This window comes from Hyperolius riggenbachi, chromosome 3, assembly GCF_040937935.1.
Source record: "Hyperolius riggenbachi isolate aHypRig1 chromosome 3, aHypRig1.pri, whole genome shotgun sequence".
Lineage (NCBI taxonomy): Eukaryota > Metazoa > Chordata > Amphibia > Anura > Hyperoliidae > Hyperolius > Hyperolius riggenbachi.
This window is the reverse complement of record NC_090648.1, coordinates 361,581,935-361,600,415: the sequence shown is the minus strand read 5'-3', so window position 1 is coordinate 361,600,415 and position 18,481 is coordinate 361,581,935. Positions and strand designations below refer to the sequence as shown.

Genomic DNA, 18,481 nt, shown 5'->3' with positions numbered 1-18,481 from the left:
GGATTATTTGTATAATGAAACGTCTCCATCACGTATTTACAGTTTCTTTGCATGTAGAAGCACAGAACAGCAAACCAACTACTACAGCAGGTTTTTTTTTTTTTTTTTAGGGGGGGGGGGGGGTAGGGTTGTTTTGTTTTATTGTAATGTTCCCAGTAACACTGCAATGTTTGTACTCTCTGTGCATGTCATTAGGAGCATGGCATAGATTTATTGTGCAGTGAAGAAGAATATGGAGTATATACAAGATCAGGAGGTTAATTTTAAATTGAAAAAAAAAAATGAAATGATGCTTTTATTTGGAAAAATGACTGCGATGCATGTGGGTACTACACAAATAATTTTGTAATCAGTTATTAAACACCATTTTAGGGTGGCATAGTGGATAGCACGCATCTTGCAGTGCTATGCCCACACTTCAAAGCTGGGCCAGGACACTCAGCAAGGAGTTTGAATGTTCTCTCTCTGTTTTTTATCCTCTAAGTAGTTATGTCTTTCACATCACACATTAAACTCACCTTTGTCCATTCATGGAAGCAGTATTTTTGGTGTGTTTTTTTAAATTATGGACAGCCCAGTGACTAGCAATGAGCAAAAAAAAAAATCTCTTTATATGCAAATTTCTACTGAACAAGTAAGATGATGAAATTCAGCGAATGGGAAAATGTTTCCTGCTGGCCATATATATAATTATTTTCATCAGAGTGAAAATGTGACATTTTGGGGAAAATTATTGTGAAACAAAAATGGCTGGATTTTCTCATACTATTGAAAAACCACAAAAGCAAAAATGTTGAAATTCTGCTACCCTTTATACGCGCAAAAGCAGCAGAATACAATTGTGTGCAGAAAAAAAATTCTTATAAATTCCACTTTCAACAGGGCTTCATGTGGGGACATGGAATTGAAGCAGGTAATTTTGGGCGTCGTAAGTTTGGGTTCTGTTATTAGGTGCCCATGTTAATAGCCTCAATTAGTGGCCATAACTGGAAACTTGACGCCAGTTTACCTGACAAATTTCCAGTTATAGCCACTGATCATGGCAATTAATGTGGGTGCCTATGACAGCATCAAAACTTCCCCAGTGCCTCTGGCGACTATTTCAAGCTGCAGTTTAAGTTATAGATGGGGCATGGGGAGTGCAGGAAGGGGGTTTCAGTTGGCATTAGGTATGTATTGGGGGAAGGGTTAAGTTTAGGCATTAGTTGGGGGAGGGAGTTGGTTAGGGTTGGACATCAATAAAGGGGATGGTTCCAGTAGGAATGGGGTCAGGTTGGGCCAGTGGTTCTAAATCTTTTTTTGGTGAGGGCACCCTTGATAAGTTAGTGTTGCTTATAAGGCATCATACCCCCTCCAAATAGTCAGTGACCCCCCCCCCTCCAATTAGGTCGCACCCCCTCCATGTAGCTAGTGATGCTCCATTAGGCAGTATTTCTCTCCATCAAAGTAGCTAGTGCTGCTTTCTAAGCCAATTTCCCCTTCAAGTAGTGACCTCCATTAGGCAGCAATCCGCCTCCAAGTGGTCACTGACCCACCCACCAACATTGGGCAGCATCCCCTTCTCCAATTAGCCAGTGACCCCCCCCCCCCCCCAATAAGACTGCAAATCCCTCCAGGTAGTCAGAGACCCTCATGATCTACAATGTTCCCTCCAAGTAGTCAATGGCTGACCACCTCCCTCCCCCCAGGCAGCAACTGCAATCCGTGACCCCCGCATAAGCCAGCACTACCACCACCTCCAAATAGTCAGACTCCTCATTAAGCAGCACACCCTCCAATTAATCAGCAACTCCCTATGAACGTGACAAGGATAAAGAGTCAACAATAATTACCCACATGGGGATTGGGACTAATAGCACTCCCTTTAATTATGCAGCATCCCCCGAGCACCCACTTTAGATTGACCCACGTTATCTGTGTAAACCTTTTCTTACCTATCCAGGCCAAGGCACAGTGAAGTTAGACGTCAGAGTAATTGGGGACGAAACGGATCAACCGCGGTTGCCGGTACTAAAGCTTCATTGTCAGGTAATGCAGCTGCATTGTATATCAGTGTGCGGTTGCATTACCTGATTGCAATGCACAAAGGATGTGGATGAATGACGAGGCACACCAGTGTGACACGGCACCCAGTTTGAGAACCCCTAAGTTAGGCTATACAGCAGAAAAAGATTGGTAAAAGTTACTGCGGTTTGATTATAATTAAATAGAGCCTAGTAGTAGAATATCAGTAATTTTACCAATATTTTACTAGCACTATCTCAGGCACCCATTTTTTTCGGGCTTTTTTTTTTGCGTATATGCACAGAAAACACCCTTTTCACTTGCTCTGTCTCACAAGACAAGAGTCATACCAGAAATTAATTTACTGAAGTAGCTGCTGTGTAAGAGCTGTGTTATTGGCTTCCAACGTACAGTCAGTAGGAATTTAGAGCTACATATCTGTTTTTGCAGAGTACATCCACAGCTCATTGTATATGGTTTTGTTCTTGTGAGATCCTAAAACATTGGATTTCACTGGATTTGAGTGCAGTAAATGTTTGGATTATTTTGCAATTTGAAATGTTTGCCAGAATTCGGATTTTTAGCACCTTTGTCTGAGATGTCCTACAATGTCCTAGTTAAAGCACCCCCAGACTAATGCATCATTAGTGTTTAAAATCCATTTCCCCTTGCTGTACATGTTTGAAAGAAAAGGATGTATAGAATTACAAAATATTTAGTTTTATATGCCCTGCCCTGGCGGCACAGATGTTTACAAAAAAAAATAGATGTCTTGTAAATAAAATGTATGTTGCTTTCTTTTATCTTAAAGTATACGCTTGCAAACTAGGCACTGTTAAAGCTTTTAGTTACAGTTCCTAGATGGTCTTTAGTAACCAATGAACTCTGTAAGCTTGGGTAAATATAAACTATTGTCCCAAAGCTCTGAGGTCGTCTTTAGGGTGAATCCCTAAAAATGTTTTCATGCTTTAAAATGGTTCCATTGTGATATTATGGATAATTACAATCACACTAGCACCTGTTATCACATGCCCCCATTTTGCATAATTCCCTTTTGAGTTTGATCGTTTATAAACATAGTTGTGACACCGAAGACTCATCAACATTACCATCATCATTAGCAGCACTTCATATGACATTACTAGCGCCTTCTGATTTAGCTACATACAGCTAAACATTTCATCTTTTGTAATAAGAAGACATATGGGTTCCTTAAAGAGAGTCTGAAGCGAGAATAAATCTCGCTTCAGCCCTCATAGATAGCAGGGGCATGTGTGCCCCTGCTAGACCGCCGGTATCGCGACGCTAAACGGGAGTCCCTTCACCCCCAAATTCCCTCGGTGCAGCGGGGGAGCGCTTCCTGGTTGGGGCAGGGCTAACCGCCGCAGCCCTGCCCCACGCGCGTCTGTCAGCTCGTATGTCCGCCTCTCCCCTGCCCCTCTCAGTCTTCCTTCACTGAGAGGGGCGGGGGAGAGGCGGCGATGCGCCGCTGATAGACGCGACTGGAGGCAGTGCTGCAGCCGCTAGCCCTGCCTCCAGGAGCAACCAAGTCTGCGACCAAGTGTTGCAGTGGTGGGTTTGGGGGTGAAGGGACCCCCGTTTAGCGGCGTGATAGTGTCGGTTTAGCAGGGGCACACATGCCTCTAACTATGAGCTCTTAAGCGAGATTTATTCTCGCTTCAGAGTCTCTTTAAGGACCAGCTAACGCCCATAGACGTCAGCAGGTCTTAAGTGAGTTACCATGGAAACGGTGTCTCCGTGAACAGCCGGAGAGCCGCCGATCGCGGCTCGCCGGCAAAATGTAAACATGCGGGGAAGAAATCCCCGCTGTTCACATCATATGGCGCTGCTGCACAGCAGCGCCGTAAGGCAGATCGCGATCCCCGGCCTCTGATTGGCCGGGGATCGCCGGCATATGATAGGCTGAAGCCTATCTTACAATGCGCAGGACGGATATCCGTCCTGTGCCGCTCACAGGGGGAGGGAGAGGGACAGAGCGCCGAAAACGCTGCGGAGGGGGGCTTTGAAGAGCCCCCACAAAGCGCAGCAAGCCGGCGGCGATCAGACCCCCCCAGGAGGACATCCCCCTAGTGGGGGGAAAAAGGGGGTAAGTCTGATCGCCCTGGCTCTATCCTGATCTGTGCTGCGGGCTGGAGAGTCCACGCAGCACAGATCAGGCAAACCACCCCTGGTCCTTAAGTGGTTATTTATTTATTTATTTTATTATTTATTTATTTATTTGTTGTATTTATAAAGCGCCAACATATTACGCAGCGCTGAACATTAATTTAGGTTACAGACAATATCTAAGGGTGACATACAGCAATATGACAATACAGGAATAAAAGAAAACCAGATCACACAGCACAGTATGAGTACAAGGTAATGCTTAGTCACTGGATGGAGCATGGAGATCACACAGCACAGTATGAGTACCAGGTAATGCTTAGTCAGTCACTGGATGGAGCATGGAGATTAGGCAAGTTAGGTTCACTCAGATGCATAGCATGGGTTCACAGTAATGAAGGTGCATGATCAGGTAGGACACAAAAGGAGGAGGACCCTGCCCAAAGGCTTACAATCTAGAGGGAGAGGTAAGGACACGAACGGTAGGGGACCAGAGTTCAGCTGTAGGTTTAGAGCACTTGTGAGGGGTAGTAGGCCAGAGTGAAAAGGTGAGTTTTGAGGGCTTTCTTGAAGATGTTGGAGGGGGCTGCCCTAATGGGTGGAGGTAGGGAGTTCCATAGTGTTGGAGCAGCTCTCGAGAAATCCTGGAGGCGTGCATGGGACTGGGTGATGCAGGGGGCGGTTAGGCGAAGTTCATTGGAAGAGCAGAGTGAGCGGCTAGGTGTGTACCTCTGAGTAAGATCGGAAATGTAGGTTGGACAGGTTTTGTGGACCGATTTGTAGGTCAGATACAGTATCTTGAATTTGATTCTGGACTGGATAGGAAGTCAGTGGAGGGATTCTAGGAGGGGATCTGCCATGGTGGAGCGATGGGAGCAGTGGATAATTCTGGCTGCTGCATTCATGATGGACTGCAGTGGGGCTGTTCGGGTCATAGGGAGACCAGACAGCAGGGCATTGCAGTAGTCAAGGCGGGAAATTATGAGGGCATGGATGAGGAGTTTGGTGGTGGCAGAGGTCAGGAAAGGGCAAATCTTACAGATGTTACGAAGGTGGAAGTTGCAGGACTTTGTGAGGATTTGGATGTGGGAAGTGAAGGAGAGTGCGGAGTCCAGGGTGACACCCAGACAGCGGACTTGAAAGGTAGGGCGAATGATAGTGTGGTTAACAGTGACATGCACATCTGGGAGGTTCGTGGATGGCCGGGGTGGGAAGATCATAAATTCCGTTTCGTCTAGATTTAGTTTCAGGAACCTAGCGGACATCCAGGAGGAGATGGCTGATAGGCAGGAGGAGACCTTGTCCATGGTAGTGGTGGATATGTCAGGGGTGTGGAGGTAGATCTGGGTGTCATCTGCATACAGATGATAGTTAAAACCCATGGAGGAGATAACCTTGCCAATGGAGGCTGTGTATAGGGTGAACAGTAGGGGGCCAAGGACCGAACCTTGGGGGACTCCCACCGAGAGGTGGTTGGGGGTGGACGAGGACTGATTGAAGGCGGTCGTGAAGGAGCGGTTGGAGAGGTAGGATGAAAGCCAGGACAGGGCGAGATCATGAATGCCCAAGGACTGGAGGGACTGGAGGAGTAGGGGATGATCTACTGTGTCAAAAGCTGCTGAAAGGTCAAGGAGGAGGAGAATGGAGTATTTACCTTCAGCTTTAGCTAAGTCAAGGTCATTGACCACTTTGGTGAGAGCAGTTTTGGTTGAGTGGGCAGGCCGAAATCCAGATTGCAGTGGGTCTAGGATTGAGTTGGCATTGAGGTACTGGGTCAGGCATTTGTGAACCAGACGCTCCAGGAGTTTTGAGGCAAAGGGGAGGAGGGAGATAGGACGGTAGTTGGAGGGTAGCGAGGGGTCGAGGGAGGGTTTCTTGAGCAGGGGTAGTACAGTGGCCTGCTTGAAGTCTGAGGGGAAGGTGCCTGTGGATAGGGAGAGGTTGAACAGGGTAGTGAGGACTGGGGCCAATTTCGTGAAGTGAGGCTGGAGTAAATCAGAAGGGATGGGGTCAAGGCGGCGAAGTAGTGGTATGGGAAGTCTGCAGTAGGTGGTTGACTTCCTCGGTGGTAGTAGGAGTGAAGGTTGTGAGGGGAGGGTAGGGTGGAGGAGGAGCTGGTTGGGAGGGGGTGGGAGGTGAAGATTGGAGATTGGATATTTCTTGGCGGATGGAGACAATTTTGTTGGTGAAGTGGGTGGCTAAATCTGTGGCAGAGAGGGAGGAAACTGAGGGTGGGGGGGTGGGTTTAAGCAGGGAGTTGAAAGTGGCAAAAAGATGCCGGGGAGTGGAAGCTTGTGCTCCGATGAGCTTGGTAAAGTATTCCTGCTTCGCATGAGCAAGGGCAGTGTGGAACTGCAGCAGGTTGGTCTTGTACTGTAGGAAATCCTGGTTAAGTCTAGTTTTTCTCCATTTCCGTTCAGTGGCGCGTGTTTTCCTCTGGAGGTTGCGAGTATGGGTAGTGCGCCAGGGCTGGGGGTTAGGGGGTCGGTGGCGGCGAAATATTGGTGGAGCAGCTTTCTCTAGGGCTGATGAGAGAGTTTGGCGATACTGAGCTGCAGCAAGATTAGGACAGTTACACCTGAACTTAGCGGGATATGAAGGCAGCCATATTTATTTCCTTTTAAACAGTACCAGTTGCCTGGAGGCTGTCCTGTTCCTCTGCCTCTTAATACTTTTAGCTACAAACCCAGAACAACAAGCATGCAGTTCAGAGGTTTCTGACAGAAGTCTGATTTTAGTCTAGTCAGATTTCAGTTGCAAGCTGCATGCTTGTTTCAGGTTTGTGATTCAGATACTACTTCAGCCAAAGAGATCAGCAGGAGCGACTAGTATGGTTTAAAAGAAAATAAATATGGCAGCCTCCATATCCCTCTCAGTTCAGGTGTACTTCAAAGAAACTCAGCAATGGAACAAAGATGTTTCCTATTTCCTTGATAGCTGCCATTTGGCATATGATGTGGCTCCCTCTGAACCCCTTGTTTTATGAAACCACTGTGCACATAGAATAATAAATGGGACGCCTACTATAGGCTAGTTACCTTTCATCTATAAATTATTTAAAATATTTGTAATGGAAATGCATGTACAGGGCCGGCCCGCTCATGAGGCGGGGTGAAACTTTTGCCTCAGGCGGCAAAATTCCAGGGGCGGCACCCGCCCGTCCATGCGGGGAGCCGGCCGCCGAGCTGGAGGGGTAGCTGGCAGGACGGGGGTATTGGGCCTAGCGGCGGGGAGGGGGGTCGGACCCCCCCCTCCCTCGCCTGGGTCCCCCGTGCTCCTCTCCCCTCCAGCCTTAAATACAAGCAGCCGCTATGTGTAAGAGGCACGGGCGGGTAGGAATCACCTCTTCCTCGTTCCAAGCGTGCGCTCCACTGACGTCACTTCCTGCAACGCTGCAGGAAGTGACGTCAGTGGAGCGCACGCTTGGAACGAGGAAGAGGTGAGTCCTCCCCGCCCGTGCCTCTTACACATAGCGGCTGCTTGTATTTAAGGCTGGAGGGTAGCGCAGTTCGGGGGACCCAGGCGAGGGAGGGGGGTGCCCTCCACCGCCGCTAGGCCCAATACCCCCGTCCTGCCAGCTACCCCTCCAGCTCGGTGGCCCCCCAGAGCGCGCCCCCCACCGGGGGGGGGGGGGGGGGGGGGTCGGTGGCGGCGGAAATTTTTTTTTTGCCTCAGGCGGCAAATAGTCTAGGGCCGGCCCTGTGCATGTAATATCAAAGGATCTGAAACCTTACACAAAACAAAAGGTTATCATAAACCATTACTTTTCAGCCAAAGACTGCTGCTGAGTTATCAACAAATGTGTGCATTTCACAGCAAGATCAACTTTCCCTTGTATTAATCTGCTAATAATTGTTTGATGCTGGAGACAGTTCAGACAGTAAATACTGCATTTCTAGTTAATGCTACTGAAACCGTACATAGAAATCAGGGAGCGCAGTGTTGTTATTGCAAGACAATTGTTGATTAAAGTAGATCGAATTTGAACTGCAGTCAGGCACTGGCATGCAGTCAGGCACAAGCCAGCAGCTGTGAAACCCTTACAGAAGTTCTGTTAATAGACAGTTTCTTGCCAGGGCCAGGATTATGACAAGACAAGTCTTGCTGATAAAGTCCACAGCAGCTCTAATGTATACAAAGTGTATTATACAGGCTGCCTCCTGCCCTGGTGGTCCCAGTGTCCGAGGAAAACAAATGCCTCAAAATGACCTGTGAATAGGACGTTGGGCCCCTTAGCGCACCTAGGCTGCAAAAAAGTGTCACACATGTGGTACCGCTGTACTAAGGTAAAGTAGTATAATGTGTTTTGGGGTGTATTTTTACACATACCCATGCTGGGTGGGAGAAATCTCTCTGTAAATGGACAATTGTGTGTAAAAAAAAAATCAAAAATTGTCATTTACAGAGATATTTCTCCCACCCAGCATGGGTATGTGTAAAAATACACCCCAAAACACATTATACTACTTCTCATGAGTACGGCGGTACCACATGTGTGGCACTTTTTTACACCCTAAGTGCGCTAAGGGGCCCAAAGTCCAATGAGTACCTTTAGGATTTCACAGGCAATTTTGCGACATTTGGTTTCGAGACTACTCCTTACGGTTTAGGGCCCCTAAAATGCCAGGGCAGTATAGGAACCCCACAAGTGACCCCATTTTAGAAAGAAGACACCCAAAGGTATTCCGTTAGGAGTATGGTGAGTTCATAGAAGATTTTATTTTTTGTCACAAGGTAGCGGAAAATTACACTTTGTGAAAAAAACAAACAATTAAAATCAATTTCCGCTAACTTGTGACAAAAAATAAAATCTTCTATGAACTCACCATGCTCCTAACGGAATACCTTGGGGTGTCTTCTTTCTAAAATGGGGTCACTTGTGGGGTTCCTATACTGCCCTGGCATTTTAGGGGCCCTAAACCGTGAGGAGTAGTCTTGACACAAAAATGACCTGTGAAATCCTAAAGGTACTCATTGGACTTTGAGCCCCTTAGCGCAGTTAGGGTGAAAAAAAGTGCCACACATGTGGTATCGCCGTACTCAGGAGAAGTAGTATAATGTGTTTTGGGGTGTATTTTTACGCATACACATGCTGAGTGGGAGAAATATCTCTGTAAATGGACAATTGTGTGTAAAAAAAATCAAACAATTGTCATTTACAGCGGTATTTCTCCCACCCAGCATGGATATGTGTAAAAATACACCCCAAAACACATTATACTACTACTCCTGAGTATGGCAATACCACGTGTGGCACTTTTTTGCAGCCTAACTGCGCTAAGGGGCCCAAAGTCCAATGAGCACCTTTAGGCTTTACAGGGGTGCTTACAATTAGGCACCCCCCAAAATGCAAGGACAGTAAACACACCCCACAAATTACCCCTTTTTGGAAAGTAGACACTTCAAGGTATTCAGAGAGGAGCATAGTGAGTCCGTGGCAGATATAAATTTTTTTTTGTCGCAAGTTAGAAGAAATGGAAACTTTTTTTTTTCTTTTTTGTCACAAAGTGTCATTTTCCGCTAACTTGTGACAAAAAATAAAATCTTCTATGAACTCACCATGCCTCTCAGTGAATACTTTGGGATGTCTTCCTTCCAAAATGGGGTCATTTGGGGGGTATTTATACTATCCTGGAATTCTAGCCCCTCATGAAACATGACAGGTGGTCAGAAAAGTCATAGATGCTTCAAAATGGGAAAATTCACTTTTTGCACCATAGTTTGTAAACGCTATCACTTTTACCCAAACCAATCAATATTGGCTGAATGGGTTTTTTTTTAATTAAAAACATGTTTGTCCACATTTTTCGTGCTGCATGTATACAGAAATTTTACTTTATTTGAAAAATGTCAGCACAGAAAGTTAAAAAAATCATTTTTTTGACAAAATTCATGTCTTTTTTGATGAATATAATAAAAAGTAAAAATCGCAGCAGCGATCAAATAGCACCAAAAGAAAGCTTTATTAGTGACAAGAAAAGGAGCCAAAATTCATTTAGGTGGTAGGTTGTATGAGTGAGCAATAAACCGTGAAAGCTGCAGTGGTCTGAATGGAAAAAAAGGGTCTGGTCCTTAAAGGGGGTAAAGCCCACGGTCCTCAAGTGGTTAATGTATAGTCCAGAAACCAGGGCTTCGCCGGTTTGTCAGACATAACCATACATACAAACTAGTACCTTTCTGCCCACTGGGTTTCATATGGGTTCTTACACAAGACCCATTAACACTTTGGAAGATTGTACACCATGTTATCAGGTCCATTAAGGCTTCCAAGGCCGCCCTTCTTCCCCCCACTGGCAAGCAAGGATCCCCCAAAGAATTCTGACAAGGGCTTGTCTGTCTGTAGATTGAGACTGAGCCCTTCTTTTGGTACAAGCGCAGTTGCACTGCACCTATATGCCCACACCTGCACGGTAAGCCAGAGCCACTTCCTGCATGAGTTGCTCCATGCTGCTTCACAAGTGCAGACGTGCTCACACTCCTGTCTGAAGAGGAGCCCTGATGTTCCCAAGGGCCCCAGCCAGTATGACACGGGAAGCCTGTACAGCATCCCGAGGCTTCACTCTTCTTCTGTAACTGTTATCTTATCCAAGGTTTACCTTGGGTTTTCTTTACGTTTGAGGCACCAAAATAAAATATTTAAAAAGAGAAGGTAGATATGAACTTCCTCTCATATTGGCCATAGAGTATTTGACATCATTAGTATGTGCCACCTTAATCCCAGCTTAAAGAGGAACTCCAACCAAGAATTTAACTTTATCCCAATCAGTAGCTGATACCCCCTTTTACATTAGAAATATATTGGTTTTCACAAACAGACCATCAGGGGCGCTGTATGACTGATATTGTGGTGAAACCGCTCCCACAAGAAGCTCTGAGGACCGCGGTGCTCCTGGCAAACTGCCACAATGTAACAATGTTCACAGACAGGAAATAGCTGCTTACAGCTGTCTCTAACGGCCAAAACAGCTAGCAGCAGCTACATAACCTGCCCACAGTAAACATGTCACCATGTGATACATGTCAGAATGTAAATCGGGGAGCGGAAAGATTTTACAATGAGCAAACACTGACTAAATCATTTATACATAATTATTGTAAAAATGAAGCACTTTTTTTATTACATTATTTTCACTGGAGTTCCTCTTTAACTGCTGAAGCTTTAGTTTGTTGCTCCTTTTTCCCTGTTGGTATGCTTATAATAGGCAGAACTACAACACATTTTAATTCAAAAAATATAATATTGGTTACAGCAAGCTTTTGTTTAGCTAAAATAAGATGCAGAAGTGGACAAGAAGCAAAAAATATGATAAATTCTCTACTCTAAAAATGTTTAAAACTAGGATGCCTCCCTCCACTGTCATTTAGCATGAAATTTTTAAGATTGTGTGTGCCTTATCTGGAGAAGTGGTGTCCTCCTTGGTCTGCAGTGCACTTGTGGAACCCAGCAGGGTGCAGTGTCCGCTGGATTGTCTGCCTTGAGACATTGCCACCAGCAGAGCCCAAATTCACCAGAATGGCCTTGGTGGTGATCCTTGGATTGTTTTTCACCTCTCTCACTATCCTCCTGGCCAGTACAGGGGTCACTTTTTGCTTCCGACCACATCCTCTAAGATGTTACACAGTGTGTAACATCTTGTATTTTTTAATAATACTTTGCACTGTAGCCACTGGGACTTGAAAACCTTTAGAAATGGCCTTGTAGCCCTTTCCTGACTTGTGAGCAGCCACAATGCACAGCCGCAGGTCCTCACTGAGCTCCTTTATCTTAGCCATGACTGTCCACAAATCAACTGCAGAGAGCTTCTCCTGTGGAATTGATTAAAACAGCTGTTCTAAAGCATCATAATTACAATTATTAAGTCAAAACTATTTGGAATGGTATAAAACTTTGGATTTCCCCACAGACTGTGAGAGTTTGTGAAGGGATTGAATAATTTTGGACTGGACACTTTTTGCTCAAATGTAAATAAAAGCTGAGAAATGTTTTTTTTCCCCACAATAATGCCTCTTGTACATCGTCTTATTATCTTTTGAAAGACACCTATGTCATTTCCCATCAAAAAATTGCTTGCTGGTTGAATAAAAGCAACTTTAAGTCAAAATTTGCCAGGGGTATGAATAATTATGCATGAATGTATGTGTGTGTGTATGTATATATGTGTATGCATATATGTATGTATATGTGTGTGTATGTATATGTATATGTATATATATATATATATATATATATATATATATATATATATATATATATATATATATATATATATATATTTTCTTCAGCGCGTGGCCAGGCTCCTGGAGATTTCTGTTCTTGTGGCAACCATGCACATTTGCAATTTTCAGTGGGCATGCGCAGCAGTCTCACATGATCATGCAAAAAATGTAACTGTGCTTACTCCACAAATAGAGGCATCCACTGCAACCCTATTTAAGGCTTATTTAGACTGCAGGATGCTGCTTTATCTTCTGTGCTAGTCCTTGACTTGTACAAGGTAGAGGTCTTGTACTAGAGGTATAATCATTAGTTAAACCATTAGTTAACCCATTGTGACTGTGCTTGTCTTTGACATTGTTCCTAAACTCCACCGACCCAGACCTTGGTTTGTGTTCCCATTTACGAAACTTGAACTCTGCCCTTGACCATTGGCTTGTTTACGGTCTCCGCAACCTGCTACCAGTTCTGGTGTTTGGGCTGTTCCTGACTACTCTACAAGAAACTTGCTTGCATTACAGCTTTCCATCTACCTTGGTGGTCTGTTATCTCTGTCACTTCTGGGGCAATCCCAAGGGCCTTGAACTGGTGGCTACTAGGTAGCAAAATAGTCCATTGCCCACTAGGGGTGGTAGCCCTTCATCCCTTATGGTGTGCTCTGGTGAAGAGAAGACACATTGTCACTTATGGCTAAACAAGCTTTCCACGCTGTATGTTCACATAATTAGAGGTGGAGTGTTTCAGACTGACCCTGCCCACATTTAATATGTTCCTTCTGTACCCATACTCCGACGGCCACCAGTGCAGGAGTCCTCTTTAGTGACCACAACCTCTGGCTCTACTTGACATTTCGTTAAAATAAATGGACCAGTGTTTTTTGTTGGATCTCACCAAATCTATGTAGTAGAAAGTTAAACTAAGTGAATATACTTTGAATGGCCACTTTTAGGTAGTCAGTTATATTACATAAAAATGGTAAGAGTGGACACAAAATATTTTATCATTAGTGGGCACCTTGAGAAAGATGGCACTTGACTGCAAATTAAAGCATTCCTGATCCGAGGAATATGGAGGCTACAACAGTTTTTATTCCAAGTGTAACAGTGCAGAGTATCCTGTGAATACTTCTTTCTGTTTTGTATGACAGTCTGTCTCTAAGTTTTGTGCCTGCCTACTGATGCAGTAGGTGTGTTTTATGCTAATTATTGCACTTAAATATGGTTGTTGCACAGTGGTTCTGTAAGCACTAGATAAAAACCGCACTGGTCGAAAATGTTGTCCTCCTCACTGTTACTTGAAATACACTGTACAATTGGCCTAAATCCAGGAGACCCAGTCTTTCTGTTTCCGCATTGAAGTTACACCCTGGGTGGATATGGGTGGTGACTGGTTGACTCCCTGGTGCTACAAACTATTGGGCTGCAGCATTGAGGAACTTCACTATTGCGTAGGAATATGGATGCTGAAATATTTATTTCCTTTTAACCGTGCACATTGCCTGGCTTTCCTGCTCTTCTGTCTCCAAAACATTTAGCCATAGAACCTGAACAAGCATGTTTCTGACTGAGGTTTGAGTGGATTAGCTTCATGCTGGTTTAAGGTGTGTGATTAAGACACTACTGTGGTCAGAGGTCAGCAGGACTGTCAGCCAACTGATATTTATCAGAAGGTTACCAGATATCTTCCTTAATTTAACCAATCACACCTATCCCTATCAACTTTCAAAACGCCATTAATAGGGAGCCTTGAATAAATCATACAGCAAATAAATATGGCAGCCTCCATACCCCTCTCGCTTCAGTTGTCCATTAATAACTGCCATAGATGAGATTTAAAGTCATGCCAGCCCACCCTGCAGATGGTTTTTCCTGAGTTCAAACTGCTAAAATGCAATAATCATCATATGACATTTTATTGCCATTCTATTCCATTTGAGCATTGTATTGTAACCACAAATGATGGGAAAAATTAGTCCACATTCACAAGGTAAATTAGCATTTATGAGAGCCTTATTTCTTGATTAATTTGCTGCCTAGATTCTCCTTAAACTCGTTTGTATAATTTAAATATGTAGTTTGTAGCGGTGCCATAAAGCTCTTTGCTGCAAAGCTGAAAACCTCTTCCACGATGATGAATTTCCACTAATGAGCATATGCGTTTAAAGTTAATGAATGTGCTTAAAAAGCAAATAAACCCCCAAAAAACAAAATATTAACTGTGAAAGTACATCTGTTCTCTGTCAGCTTCTGCTGCTGTTACTTTATGCTTAGGATTATGAAAACTTGCATTGCTGTCCTCACCATAAATAACCTAATTGCTTTACCATAGGTCTCATCTTTTGGATTCTGTAGCTTCTGAAACTACGTAGACCTCTTGGATAGCGGTCACCTGAAATGGTAATTCTTAATCATTTTGGACAACAGATTGCGAACAGTAGTAGGCACAAGGCGCCGCTTCCTGCAAAGCTTTCTTTTCTTGGGGGGGGGGGGGGGTGTTGCAGGTGGTAGGCCCCTTAAGGACCAGAGACTGCTGGTACCAAAGAACGGAACTTCCTGTTGAATCACAGGTCCCTCTCTCTGCCGTCGCTATGACTGCAGAGCTGTGTGAGCTTGTCGGGAGCCATTTTCATTGGCTCCTGACCGGCTCACACAGCTCTGCCGTCATATAGACATCAGGGCGAGTGATCTGTGGCTGGGAGAGAGCAACGCGATCGGAGGGTGCTGCAGGATAATTAAAATCTACGACCTGGCAGAGAAAAGAGGATCAAAACAGAGTGTAGATTTCAATCATCAAGGTCCATAAGCTGTCAAGATAATGTTTTTTCCAGCAGATTTGATCACTGTGAACCACAATACTAAATGCTAGTATAGTTAACTTTGCATATTAGAAATATGTAAAAGGTTATGTCAATCTAGCATTTGAATGCTTCTTTCATGGCAGTATCAGTATCACTAGCTATAAACCTTTCCAAGTAACTCACCTGACACAAGTAAACATATCCGGTGTTTTTAAGCTTTGTACACACTAGTTGGTTCCCTGGTGAGGCAGCTGGTCAGGCTCACCTCAATCTACTGAATGTACAGTGACGGTCAACTCCCCCGTTCATGCTTTGGTGTGCGATGTCCCTAGCAGACAGACTCGGCTGAACACGGGTCGACTGCATTGTTCTCCTACTCACCCCACCTGCTCTGTCATGCCCCCCTTCTTGTTTTAGCCTTTCTGCTCCCTGCATAACAGAGTGCATCCTCAAAATGCAGGCTAGTGACACGTCTGTACTGCATTGGTCCCTCCCACTTGAAGGAACAAGGCTCAGTCCTGGGTGACAGTCCTTGTAGGAGTGTACAAGGCTTTACTCTCTCCTGCCACCCCAAGTTTACATACCTGTTCCAGGTAAAGAACTCTGTAATATTACCGCAAGGCAACACCTACATTTTCAGAAGGAAGTCAGAAATGGCGGTTTCCATATTTCTGTCATGACAGGTGTGTTTTAAACTACCATTGAACTACATGAAACCATAACCTGTAGTGAATCAATCATTTCTAGAATTGCCATGATTTTTGTTAGGTGAAGTCACACTTATGATGCTCTGCAGATCTGCTGACCCTGTGGGTACATAAATAGCTGAAACATCTCTGAATGTGTCATGTTCTGTCATGGGTCACGAAAAATAATCAATATCTTATGATGCTTAGTTTTATAGTGTAGTTTCACGGTCCTGCAGTTGGTGATCAATAATCCTCTATGTTAATCTTTATGTATCCTCTGTTTTTCTTACAGCTCACATAGAAGCCCCAAATGTCCATTATTTTTAAGTGATCTTTCCCTATTTTGGAACCAATCCTTCCTCTTTCCCTTCTATTTCTGCTGTCCCCTTTAACCTCCTGGGCGTAACGAACAAGCTCAGCTTGTCCAGTAACGCCGCAGTGCACTGCTCAGGCCCCGGTGGGCCAACTTGCACAATTTTTTTTCCAAACGCGCACCTAGCACTTTGCTAGCTGCGTGTTTGTTGCGATCGCCGCCGATCCGCCGCTACCCGCCATGAAAGAGGCCCCCCCGCAGATCCCTTGCGCAGCCTGGTCAATCACCGCCAGGCTGCGCTATGGGGTGGATCGGGACTCCGCCTGACATCACGACGTCGATGACGTCATCACGATCGTTGCCATGGGGACGGGGGAAGCCCATACAGGAAATCCCGTTCAGTTCCTGTTGCGTATTTGCGCCCACAGCGATCGGAGGGGTGGGAGGGATTCGGCAGGGAGGGGGGAATCGTGTAGCTAGTGCTAGGCTAACTACATGTTTTAAAAAACCATCCCGCGGCCGTGCGCAGCCATAAATCAGAACGCCAAGGAGGTTAATAAGTTTTGTGTACACAGATCTGTAAGGGAAAAAACTTTTTTTTTTTTTTTTTACACTGAGCGTTGCTTTTCAATAGGTCTTCTCAGTCTCTATTTGTCCCCTTTAGTTTTCTAGTGAATTTAGGTCACCCCAAGCTACTCGGGCATTCTGTTGCACACAGCGCTATCCCATGATACATGTCAATCCCTGCCATGCTCTGAGGACCAAAAGTCCAAATCAGGCTGTTTGCATGTTGAGTTGGTGTGGCGCTGTAAATTTTATAAGCTATAGGCTTGCTATGCACCAGCAGTTCTGGATTTAAAGAAAACCTGAACTGAAAATTAAAAGTCCAAATAAGCATACACAAGTCATACTTACCTTCCATGTAGTCTACTCCTCAGTGTCTTTCTCCTGTCCCGCGTCCTGTTTGTTCACTGTGATCAAGGGGATTTTCCGTCCTCCATTTTGAAAATGGCCATTACCCATAACAGCTGTCTGGTCAGCACACAGTTAAACTGTGACATCGCCCAGTTGAGCCATAGGGAAACATGGACATTACCTGGTACATCAGTTTTCCTCTCAGCTATAACTGACAGCAACTGATATTTTACTGACAGCAACTGATATATTTCAGATCTGACAAAATATTGTCAGAACTGGAAGGGATTATTGTCAGAAGAAAATGGTGAGCTTCTGAGAGGAACTGATGGCAAGGTAACTATGTAATGTTCATTTGAAGTTACCTCATGTGTTTATTTTAAATATTTTTATTTAGCACAGGTTCTCTTTAAATCTGGCTTCAAAGGCCTAAAGAAATAATTTGCATACTCTGTAGCGGTGCATTGTGGGAAACCACAATTGCTCATTAAAGCTTAATTATCACAAATACCTTCTGTTTTAAGAAGGCAAATTGCTTTTTTTAAAAAAAATACAATGCTCACCATATCATGCAAAATAACTTAAATCGAACCTAAACTCAGTACTTTCTCTATTCTGTAAAAGTTAATAAGTAATAGCATAATAACCTTTAAAGAATAACATTTCTTTTATACAGCTTACAGAACTCCTGCAGTGTCTACTTGCTGATTTCATGGAAGCAGACAAAGGGTTAACATCCAGTATTTACAAATTAGCTGCTCTGCTGAGGCTGCTGAGATTTGATAGCTGACAAGGCTGAGAAATCAAATTACACTTGTGATTAGGGGGGTATTAGACAGGCTAACCTCTCTAAATACATACATTTATGTGCATTTCTCTGTTTTCCTTCTGTCTTGTGCAAGAGTTCAGGTCTACTTTAACCACTTGCCGACCGCCCACTACCAATAGGCGGCGGCGGCAAAGTGGCACCCTCAGGACCGTGTAACGCCGATCGGCGTCACCTGGGGGACTGATTAGCCGGGGATCGCGTGCAGGAATGCGCATGTATCCACTGGCATTTGGCTCCGCCCACCCGCGACATCAACTCGCTGGCCAATTAGCAGCGCTGGCGGGTTGTTAACCACTTCCCGACCGCCTAACGCACAGAGGCGGCCGGGAAGTGGAGCCCGCAAGGACCAGCTCATGCCCAAAGGCGGCGGTCATTGTAGGGGCATGGGCGGAGCGATCGCGTCATCCGTGACGCGATTCTCCGCCGGTGCCTGTCTCCGCTCACCCGCCGCAACATCCCGCCGGCCATACGGAAGCGCCGGCGGGATGTTAACCTGATGATCGCCGCATACAAAGTGTATAATACACTTTGTAATGTTTACAAAGTGTATTATACAGGCTGCCTCCTGCCCTGGTGGTCCCAGTGTCCGAGG

At 44.9% G+C, this 18,481-nt stretch overlaps 1 protein-coding gene across 5 annotated transcripts in view; it reads left to right on the top strand.

Moving 5' to 3' along the window:
- HTR4 (5-hydroxytryptamine receptor 4) overlaps positions 1-18,481 on the top strand; it is a 724,446-nt gene that overhangs the window by 268,574 nt on the left and 437,391 nt on the right. Inside the window, exon 1 of one of the 5 annotated variants that reach the window (XM_068277119.1) lies at positions 14,673-14,742. The exons of the other annotated variants lie outside the window; for them this stretch is intronic. The gene's annotated coding sequence lies outside the window, so the exon portion shown is untranslated. Of the gene's footprint in view, positions 1-14,672; positions 14,743-18,481 lie in introns of those variants that run through there. 5 annotated transcript variants of the gene reach the window in all.